The sequence below is a fragment of the Enoplosus armatus genome, chromosome 13, assembly GCF_043641665.1.
Source record: "Enoplosus armatus isolate fEnoArm2 chromosome 13, fEnoArm2.hap1, whole genome shotgun sequence".
Taxonomy (NCBI): domain Eukaryota; kingdom Metazoa; phylum Chordata; class Actinopteri; order Centrarchiformes; family Enoplosidae; genus Enoplosus; species Enoplosus armatus.
In genome coordinates, this window is record NC_092192.1 from 3,964,945 (window position 1) to 3,977,031 (window position 12,087).

The following is a 12,087-nucleotide window of genomic DNA, read 5'->3' on the forward strand; positions in this document are numbered from 1 at the left end:
ACAAGAGACAGGGTTTAAAGAAGATATCGAAAGCAATGCAGCAGAGGCAGAGATATCCTCACTTTAACTTGCTAGCATGGATCCTACATTTCTCATAACACAACCACTAGTATCTTTTCATTAGATCCTCTCTGCCTGATAAATCTCCTGCTCATAAGGCTTTCTGTTATATACGTGAATGTATGTAAAGCCCAAACAGGGTTATTTTCTCAGACTTGATGCCACAGAAGACATTATACAGGCTGAGTAGAACTCCCCATGATCAGCAAACTGACCTTTGTCTGTGAAATTGGTGGAATTAGTTTTTAATCAACTTGGCAATTTGAAGATACTTAACAAATCTCAAAAAAACTAATTAAATCAAAGATGATTAAAGCTGCTGCAGCTATCAATGTTACACACACACACACACAACACACATATTCACACACATCAAATCTGGAAACTTCCTCAGCAAACTAGATATACATTGAAGTCATCTAACGTCTGCTCTATCTTGCATTGAGAGTTGTTCCCATTCAGAGCCCAGCTGCATTGTGCATGTCCATTGAAAAGACAGGCAATTTTTCAAGTGGTATTCCCCTATAAGGTCATTAAGAGACAATTCAAGAAAGTACAGATCTCCTTTTGTGCTTTTTTGTCAAGTTACTCTTGCAGAAAACCATCTGAATCACATGCGGGGAACAAAGGAAAATCAATTAGCTGTGTGACTTCCTATTTCTTTGTGCTCTCATCCCCTAATGCAACCCATTATAGCACAACAGCGAAAGAGTCTGAACTCTGTCAGGAACATTTTAGTTTCTATATTCCTCTAACAGGCTTTCTTCAGATGATCAGTAACACTGACAGTTGAGAGCAGTTACCTGGTTTTCATGTAGCCACCTCACTTTAGCATTTTGTTTGTTAGGAGAGAGATACATACAGTTAAAGCTCAATTAATCAATAATTTTACACCAATAATTAATCAAGTGACTATGTTTAACATGAAATTCTGCAAAAATCCCACAACTCTATTAAAGCTTCACTCAACTCTGCATTTTAGCCTCTTTTAGCTCACTGTTTTGGTGTCATTACACACTTACGGTAAAGTTCAATGTCACAATCATGGCAGAAAGTGTTGGTGGTGTTGGTGGAGCCAAAACCTGAGCAGAGAGTGAATATCTGACTTAAATTCATCAAGCTGCCTGAAGCACAACTCCAAATGATTGATAATGTTGCTCTGCCTCTGCTGGGTGTCTAAATAGGCAATTTCTTTGCTAACTTGTTAGCTGTGCGTCCCCCCTAGTGGCCAGCAGATCAATGAATCCAGCTTCCAAGCAAAACACTTAACTATTAACTTTTTAATTAACTTATTTATCATCAAACTTTTAGAGTTGGTGACGGCAGAGTTCGGGAAGAGAAAAACAGAAGTACTGAACTGAAAGTTTGAGTTAGCCAGCAGGCCTTTTTGTTGTTTTTCCCACTTTATTAGAAAGAAGGATCATTGTTCGTCCCTTCATTCATGTAATCACCTGGAAAAGATTCAAGGCCCACCTGATCATGAAATGCATATTTGTACCTGCTAACAACATATCTGCAAATATTGTATGACAAGACATTTGTGAAGAAAATAATGTAGAGCAAAGAGCAACAATGCACAATTATGCTTGCATGCTTTAAAGTGACATGAGATGCCATGTTATGTGACAGCCCACATTAGAAAGATATTTTTTAGGAATATATACAGACCTGAGTACGACGCCCATTTTCTTCCCTGTCAAGAGAAAGATTTCGTGGACATTTTGAACTTGTGATTTATGCCTTTGAGCATTGCAGAAATGAGAAAATGTGAGCTTTCAGCCATCTATATCACAAATGGAAAATGCATGAAATGATGAACGAGTGGCTCTGGTGGCTCGTTGAAATCCGCCTCTGCAGGTAAAGAGGAAATAGAGAACATTACCGCCAGCGACGAGACAGATGCAACAATAAAAATAAGACGAAATGTGAAGCTGAGGTTAATAAGTTCATTTTCCTGACACTACCTTTAAAGGTTGTAAGTGTAATATTTCTACTTTGATGAATATAACTAGTAAATATCAGCAGGGGTTACTGAGTGAGAGTAAATGACAGTGTTGGCACCTGAACTGGTGATTTCTGCTTTCAGAAGCACAGCACTGAGCCAAGTGTGACCATGGCAACCAGAAACCTCTCACATCGTAGCAATAAGGCCACACTGCACGTCTGAATATGCTGAAAGGGAGGGTCCTGGCAATCGTTACGGGTGTAGTTACTCTTCAAAGTGCTGTCTCTCAGCTTTAAGAGTGTTTAAGGGTCTTCACATCCATATTGAATATTAGGTGAGCAGGTATCATTTTATGGCAATGCAGCAGGACAAAGGGACTCGTGCAAGAACTACTCATACGATCGGATTTGTTCATAAGTGGCACGTAAACGGGAGAATTTGGTGCACTTTTATTTTTTAGATTTCTTTGGTTAGTATTGGAATATTTCAGCATATTTCAGCAGATGTCCAGTATCATCCTCTGTTGCATCCGACCGAGTAACGTCACTTACTGTAGGTTATAGTATTCTCTCGTCTAATGTCACCTTCCCTTTCATCATGGACCACTTTGCTTTACAAAGATGCTTTTTATGTCAAAACATTCCTTTATTTCTATCACAGCACAGCGATGCTCTGATTGACACATCATCGACAGCTGTACTATTAATATTTTATAACTGTTTCAGGTCCTCTAATACAACTACTGACTCTGCTAAAGTTGTTTCCCGACAGCATCTTTTGACTCTTTGGTAACATTTTTGTGAGTGAAACTTTCCCACAGATGGAGCGGAGCAGGCAGCCTCAGATGCCAGTTTAATGCTAATGTGCACACCTCCTCGTGAACAGGTGGTAATTCGTCAGGCTGAAACAAGCGATTCACGACAGGTTTGGTGAAAATAAATCGTACTTTAGACACTAAAAGTTTATAAGGTTGCTCATTTACTTTTGCTTTTCATTAAGTCAACAAACTTTCTGTTTTTTCTGTTCTGACTAGATCACTTTTTAAAACTTTCAAACACTGATTGCTAATTAATAGTTACACTCGATTCTTATATAAGCTGTCGGTTTAGGTAACAGGCTTTGGTATTTTGTGTTCTTGAGGGTGTACAAAGTCCATTCATCCATGGGGAATGGTGTTTGCACAGATCACAGTTGTGTGTACTGGTGGAGGGAGGGAGGTACTAAGATGTGAGCTGAGCCCTGCCAACACCCTGGTTGTTCTCAGGATTTCATCTGGGTCACGGGGAAGAGATTAGAGCTTACCAATGTCCTCCATCTTACGTGCCTCTGTCTGAGGCTCTGTTGCCTCTTAAATGACGTCAAGCAGCAGCACAAAAACCCCTAAACATGGCTGCAGAAAGAGTTCAGACTTCACTCAGTACTGAAATTTGACAATAGAAAGACCTCACACCCACAAATTCATTTAATTAAATCCAAGACTGAGACACATGGCTTTTATAATGCTTGAGCAAAGGCCAAATATCTTGACTCTCAGCACCTGATTTTATTATTTCTGGGAAATGTCTGATTCAAACACCCAGGTAGACACACACATTCATTACGGATAAATGGTACAAAGCCACAAACAGAGTAACAAAACCTTTTAATGTTTAACTATTTTTATAGTTTATCGTCTCGGAAAACACGTTCTGATCAGGATCCCCATCACTAAGATTAGCAGGAAACTAGTGAGACTAGTGTAATATAAAGACAAAGGTCAGACGCTTGCAAAGTTACATTTAGTGGAACGGACTAACACTTTGAGTTACATTCATTCATTCATCATTAAACTGTCAGTAAACTGACAAAAAAAATCAATAGGAGGGGAGTAAAGTCTGACTGCCACACCTCACACAGGCAGATGGGAAGAGAGGAAGAGGGTAATGTTTTTAAAAATCCATCCCTTTAATCCGTATCAGGAAACAGTATTTTCACTTTTGAAGTCTTTCAGTGTTGCTTAAACTGCTTTTAAGCTCCTGTGCAGGTAATGTCCAGTAAAGTGTACTTTACTGTGTGATCTCCATCAGCTTGAGAAGTACTTTAAGTAGTAAAACCTATTACTTATAACTTGTATGACTTATATGGTACGGGTGCACCAGTAAGTGTATGTGTGGATCATATGACAAAACCTTCATATTGCAGGGGAGCTGAGAGCAAAGCATGTCTCACATTAAACTGTGTTGTTGCAAAACCTTCTTTAGGGTCCTACAACACAACTGTATTACCGTCCATGTGTAACCGCTGTGTGTATTACATTGTTCTGATGGGACTTATCAAACAGCAACTAGTTGACAGATAAAACAGTAAATGGGCCAATAGGCAAAATGCATTATTTTCTTTTATAATTGTGACCACAGAAAGCAGGTTGCGCTGTAAAAATAGGTAAGATTGTGCAATAGATATATTACATCTACAAATCATATATTCAATTAATAGGGGTCCAAGCATGTAGGGCTAAATGTGAGCTGCATTACATGCATGCACATGTCAAATAAACCCTCCGTCATCAGGCCAAAGTTGAAGTCACTTTTTGCTCTATTACTGCATCTTTATACCAGTTCTGTAACTCACTTTCAATAGTCAATATTTTTCTTCTACAAATATCATCCAGCTGTAATTGCTGCCTGTTTGGCTGCACTAATAAAAAAGAAAAACAGAAAGTTTGTTCCAGTCGCGATCAAACTTCTCAGCAGGTGGACCAGGCCTCATTACACCTGTGTGCGATGTACTCTCCTCAGCACCCCTGAATCTCTTTTCTTCATTATATTTTGGTGGTTGCATGCTCACTGGTAGGACACACAGTAGGTGATGAATCCAAACTGTCTAATCCAAGTTTCACATCTCATCACTGTGGTATCCTTTGGTATAAAGCATCACATAACAGCCGGGGGTTGATAAACTGTGTGTGCTTGTGCAGTTTGCTGAGCCACATTACAGGATTCTTGTGCACTGAAGTCATCAGAATTCCTCCTATCTCTTGCTGCCATTTGAGGCCACTGATGTGTTAAATTGTTTCGTACACCTTTAAGGACAACTGCATCTACAAAAGTGCTGAGTGTGCTGCGAACCTTCAGTGACTCAGAGTCTGGAAACTGTAGGAAATCAGTCAGTCGGAAGCGTTGGTTGCAGCCGGAGGCCGTCGGGAACATCTGTGAGAGTTCAGGGCGTTGGGCAATTCCCATTCTCTAAAGCAGGTAAGGGACACATATATGGTATAATCCAGAGTATACTGACTCTGAACATAGCAAGGACTGTTCCAACCTGTAAGTACTTGACGACAAACATTGCACCTGCTGTATTCTGAATGCGGCTTTTCATGCAGCCTGCAACTGGAAAGTTTGTGCTAAACAAATCATAGCCTGCGTTTCCTCTTGACCATGGGATTAGTATCTGTGACAAAATAATCCCGACTCAAGGTCCATTTACTTGCTTCTTCAAAGCTTTCAACTGCATCTCGCCTGAGCCACATATAGATTTCCCCACACTGTCAACCTCTCACACTGTCAGTTGTCATTTGCAGCTTCTGCGATTTGCTTTAAAGACTTTTTTTAGTAAAGCAATCATCATGCTGCTGCCAGAATTTAAAACGGTCCCTTGCTCAGGTTGTATGCATTCCACCTCCACTCCACCTCCTCCTGTGTTAATTCTACTCCTCAGAGGGAGCTCGAACTCTGGCAATGAGCTTCCGGATTTCCTTTTTAGATGCTGGTTTTATAGGTTTCATATTCCAATTGATGATTGTCCAAATATGAGTAACGTTATGTGAGGTATTTTCAGTGCACCTACAACAAACTTTTCAACACGTCGCAGTCACATTGGCGTCAGCATCTTGGAGTCATAACTCCTTTCTCTCCATTAATCCAGTCACACAATGTGGGGGTAACAACTGACAGCATCATATCTTTTTTCCGCTCAGAGTTTAACTTTAAATAAAAACACATAATAAGTGATCGGGCCCTTAGACTCTGAGTACAAGCATATAATAAGCTACAGACAGGATGTGCTACACAAGCCTGCCTGTAAAATAGATCCTTTTTTCTTTTTTTTTTACCAAATGCTAAATTTGTGCAGTCGAATGAACACATGCTGGCTTGCTCTGTCCTCATTCCATGTACTATTCCTGTAATAGTGTGTGTGTGTGTGTGTGTTTTTTAACCACATTAACCTTGGTAGTAAGCAGCAAGTTTTCAAATGAGAACAACAAAAAACTAATTTGGATGAAATTCAACCCCACGAATTCATATTATATGCATATACAGGCCAGTATCCCTTGGAGTTATTCATATTAGATGATTCTGCAGGTTACGTCCATTGTCAATATTCAGTGCCAAAGCAGAGAGTATAAAGCAGAGAGTATTGTGTCTTTTATTTAGGGAGGCGGAGAGTAACGGAGTGAAGGTCGGGGTGGTGGATTGGTGTGAAGCTTGTCTGACTTAAATACTGAAGATCAGAGTTTGTGCCCTGTCCCAGAACACCTAACCCTAAACCCTTTCACATTAAAAGGTCCATGTCAGCTCTTCTCCTCCTCTTTGCCCAGCAGCGACTCTACCTACCTACCACTTTGGCTCCGGCTTGCAGGTCTGAAGTCCAGAAGTTAACGCCAGCTTGTAACGACAGAGATTACGTTTTATAGCCAGAAATCAAACTCATGTAATCATACATTGTGCAACTGGTCCCAACATGGGCTATAGTCCTTGGCCAGTATTGTGCTGTGGTGACAAGCCACATTCATGGTTTTGGAAGTGTTTCCAGAAATCATCACAATATTTTCTTGGAACTCAGGAGCAGCGGTTTCCACGAGCCACCAGGGTTTCCTGTCCAGTTTGTCCAGGTCCAGCACTGGATTCTTTTTATTTTGAATATCTTATGATGTGTTTTTGTTTATCTAACAGTGTATTCTTGCACTCATAATAAACGACTTGTATAATCGTGGGTCAGTAGTTTATTATAGTGTAGTTTTTAGTTCCCTCCCATATTGTATTTGTGAATGACACCATCAGATTACAACCTGTTGCAGATGAAACAGTATTTAATAAAAATGTTTTTTTCCGAGCATTATAATGTTAATGAAAGATTACCACGGTAACTGTTTCATATCTCTGTCTCCATATCAAACATTCACACAACAATGTTACCACTGAAATAAATATTTCTGTTTTGGAAACGTAAACAACAGATGACCTTGTAGAGAAATCTCTTCCCAAGTTGTCTTGGCATTAATGTGCCTCACTTTCTGGGACATTTCTCTGCACTGTGAGTGTGTTGGACATCACATGTCTGTCCACTGGAGCCTACAGAGCGGCTGAGAAGTGATGCATCACTTCAAATACTGAATCTTGAGGCTTTTTTTCTTCTTCTTGACTGTCTCGTATGAAGCAACCTCAGCTGGGGAATAAACTTTCTGGATTTTTATTCATCCTCCATTCTGGCACTGTTGTGTTGTGGATCTGTGTCTTGGCAGTTAGATACAATATCAAATGTGTTATGGAGGACACAAGGACACAAAAGAAGTCATGAGAAAGAATCAGCAAGCGAGTGGCCCAGTTCCAGTGCCCCAACCCCCCCTTAAGCCCTGAACCCTCACAGACCTTAAAGTGGGGTTGTGTGAGGTACTTGTCCATAGTCAGTGTATTACCTACAGTAGATGGCACTCCCCCAGTTTGACAGGCAGGAGTACCAGCACAGAAGCTAAGCAATGCACTGCTGTGGACGGCGGCAGCAAAACGTATTTTAGCCACTTAAAAGACGGCCCACCTCAAACAATCAATATCAGTTTAAGTGTATATGCTATAATATAATATATGCTATATTTAGGATATTTTCACCCCTTTACCTTACCCTGTCAGACAGCCTGTTCCTTTGGCACTACATTTTCTCAACTGTACAACGTATTCCCACTTATTATGCCACTGATCAGCAGATAAATGTATTGTCACCCATTCCTTACATGAATGCTCTTGTGTATGTGGTTTTTGAAAGAAAAGTATATTGAAAAAATAAACTGTACATTATACATGAAAAGTAAATGGAGATACATTAAACAGACCTGTACATTGGTGGGAATTGATCGCTGTTGATTGTTAGTAAGAAATAAATGATGGTACGTCTGAACTACTCTTGCTGGTAAAGTTGTCTTTACAATTTCCTGATGGTTTCATCATTTTTTATTATTTCACTCATATTGTTTATTTTTAATTTTTAATATTTCCAATATAGAAAAAAAAACAATGTCTCTCTCTCTCTCTAGACCTCCCAGCTCATGTTTCATACGATTTGTAAACATACAACACAAGCAAAAAGTATTATTATATTCCTTTCAGGGCTTTAAATACCTCAGTGTACTGAATAGTAAGTGCTTAATGTCTTTGTGTTATTGTTTGTGTATTATTTGGACAGGGAGCTATTTGTTTTCGTCTTCCCATCTGAAGATTAGCAGTACAATAGTTGCCTGTCACAAGGGAAATACTTGTTTTCCAGTTCAAATATGTTGACACTCTCTGTTGTGGTAGAAGAGCCGTCTTTGTTTGCTTAATTAATACGTTGTTGTGGGCTGTTACAACTAATTGTTCTTGCAATTAGAGTGTTGGCTGGAAATGCTTTAGTGACGGAGGCCCTCGGCAAGAGACAATTAACACCACAGTGCTTCCGTGATTTATTAAACAAGAACACACTCGTCAGCAAAGTGGTTTAAGACTTTCAGATTAAATGTGAGGTGAAGTGGAGCGTTTGGGGCAAAGGTATGGTTAGGATGGTGGAAGGAAGGAGCAGTAGTTGAGCCTGTTTATGTGATAAAAACCAACCAAAAAATAAATTCTAAGTATCTGTCTGTGAGAGAAAACGCTGCAATGCTTCTAAAAAAAGACTTTTGGTGATATTCGTGATGTGACAGTCAAAATTCAAATCAGGATTAAAAAGCATTCCAAGATTGCTCGCTTGGGGCTTGAGATTTAGAGGCCTTAAAGGATTTAAGGTTGGTGCACAGCTTCTTCCCTTGGGCCAAAATACTCAACACATGATGGACAAGCGATTTGTTTAAACCCTGAAACCCTTATCCCAAATCAATACTACTAATGATAATAATAACAATAAGAAAAATACATAGCCCCCAACTTTGAGCAGCCAATTGTGCACAAAAGAGCAAAAGGAGATGGATCTGATTCAACCTCCTGCCCTCAGTGCATAGAGGACTACACATGGACCCCGGTTAACTCTGCATCAGTTACTTTTTGGTGCTTTGATTAAACATAACTTTATTTAAGAGTATGCACTATGAGAGAGCATTATAAACTAAAATAATGAATGTGTAGACACAGGGCCCTCTACAATTAATCAATCAATCAAAATGCCGAAAGACAATTGACACACAGCCTAAAAATGGGGTTTTCTGGGTCCCTGGTGGTCTGGAGCAATTGGTAATCCAGCCTTGGGTGTGACATTTGCATTCAGAGTCTCCCAACAAGTGAACCAAAGAAGTGTCAATGCCAGCCAATATGGGGCTGATAAATCAGGGTGAATTAACAACAAACTGGGGAGCTCAGTAATTGTGAACAGAGAGTGGACTACAGACTGGACAATCAGTGTTTTAAGTGAGAGAAGAACAGTAAGAAGAGCAAAAAAAAGCTCTTTTACAACTCATTCATGTAAAGAACATGTTCACGGATGTACTGTATTTTTCCATAAGGCACAGCATACCCTATTTTAATAGCACCATGCAGCTATGAGCCGTGAATACATGCTTTTCCACTGCGGCCTCCCAGCAGGGGATGAACATTCGCATACAGACTCAAACACCGGAGACGCAACAGGATGCCAATTATTGTGAATTTAACCTCAAAAAAGTATGCTTTTGCCCCCAACCGCTACTCAACAGGCACTCAGCGGTTTGACATGAGTAAGTTGAGAGGGGTCAGCTAACATGTAAATCTCCTCTGATACACAACGAGTGACAAGCTGGCAACAAACAATGGCATTTGTGATGATTACCTCTTAAAAGCACATAGTTTTTCTACTCCACTCTCCTACGTCAAAGGACGAAGACGAAGATTGAGCTGATTGTCACAGTCAGCGGCTTTCCAACTGTCTACGATATAATTACCATGGCAACGTGAGAAAATAATTGCTAAATTGCAGCCGAGTACAAAATTACATGCGAACACACCTGCAAGCTTCAGGCTCGTGAGAGACAAGAAAGAGCCTGTCTCATTGTATCTGATAGATATTAAATATGGTGACTTTATTAAAGCTAGTTAATTTGTCTGCTGTTGCATACGGACAACCTCTATACGACCTACTATTCACGTACTATGTACTATTACACCTTTCCTTGAAGTAGTAGTGAAACATTAATATTTATAGCTATATCATATTGAATTAAACTGCAGTGTGAATTTCTGTACTTATTGAATAGTGTGTGCATATTACATATATTGCACATTTGTTGTGTATAAGACTATAAACCTTAATATAATTTATTATCTGCACCTATACCTATATTCACATATTTTTACATCTGTAGGAAGTGACTACACTAATACAATAAGGATTATATAGGAGTATATTCTAAGGAAAATGTACTGTATACAACATAGTTTCTCCAATTTCTTGAATTTCTTTGTCTTTTTTATTTATTCATACCAAATAGTTAGCCTTAGCCTTTCTCTTGTGCTGCTAAAACATGTGACGGTAAAGACAATATAGTTATATGTTGTATTATTTATGTTATTATAAAATTAAAACTGAATGTCAGCATTCAAAGTCCTTGTTTCATTTCAAATCCAATGTGTAACACACTGCACTTGTGTACACTTACCTGGACATATAAATACGCTAGAGAACAGCATTTCCCATGATGCCCCGCTCCACTGCAGACCCGCCCCCTTAGTTTGAATGGCAAGTTGTTTGTTTCAGTCCGACCAGCTGCTAACTATTCCAGTCGGAGAGCAAACATGGGGAACAGCGGTCCTCTGCTCTTCCATTTAACAGGTCTGACAAGCTGCGGGAGGCTGGTGAGAAAGTCACTTCCGCCTTGTATTCAAAATAAAAGCGCCGGGGTTGAAACAGTATAAAACAATTCATTAAGCACATCCCCACGTCTGTGCGTGCCCTTATTCATTAGCCAGGGTAAAGTCATTAGTGTGCAAATTTTATTTAAATTTAGCAGTTCGGCCAGGAAATTCCTCTGGAAATCAACAACTGCATATAAACTCTGGAACAACTAAACTCTACTATTTTCCCTATATAGTCGAAACTTGGGAGACACGTTAAAAATCGTATTTATTGTGCTAGCAGGTAATGTTTGGCGTTTTTGTTTAGGAAAAGACAAGGAGATTAGTGATTATCAAAAAAAAAAAGTGGTTAATTTTCTGTCTGTATAGATTAATTGATTATTCAACTAGCTAGTGGTTTCAACTCTAGAAGGTTTGTTGAGGATTCTGTGCAGTTAGCTTAGCTTTGCACAAAGAGTGGAAACAGGGGCTAACAGGTCGCCTGGCTCTGTCCAAAGATAACAAACGTACCTACCTAAGAACATCTGAAAGTCACTAATTAATATCCTGTTTGCTTAGTTCGTGTAAAAATGACACGTTTTATTTATGTGGGTTTGGTGCTTGAATATTTCTTGGTTCTGAGCAGTTGCTAGGCAACCAGCTGAGACTCCAGGAAGCCGCTGCGCCTTGCTAGCTGTGTGTTCTAGCTTCCTATTTTACGTTTTTAGCCTTTTGACCATCTAACTGTCCACCAGACAGCAAATAAGCAAATGTCCTTCAGGTTTGATAGCTAGCTGTAGTATTATTATTATTTTTTAATACCGATGCTCATGTGTGTGAGTCCAATGTATCGATAAAGCATAAACTCGGCTAGCTACGACTCTGGACACAAATAACTTCAGCGCATTCTTCAACGCACCCTCCCTACTGGGGACTTTTATGTTGAAAACCCTCGACCAGAAGTGTGAGCGGTTCCGTTGCAGGTTTGACAGCAGGTCCGTTTTTACCTCTTTGCTTTTCTTTATTCCACCCTGCCTCGCTCTTTCTTTCTCTATTTAA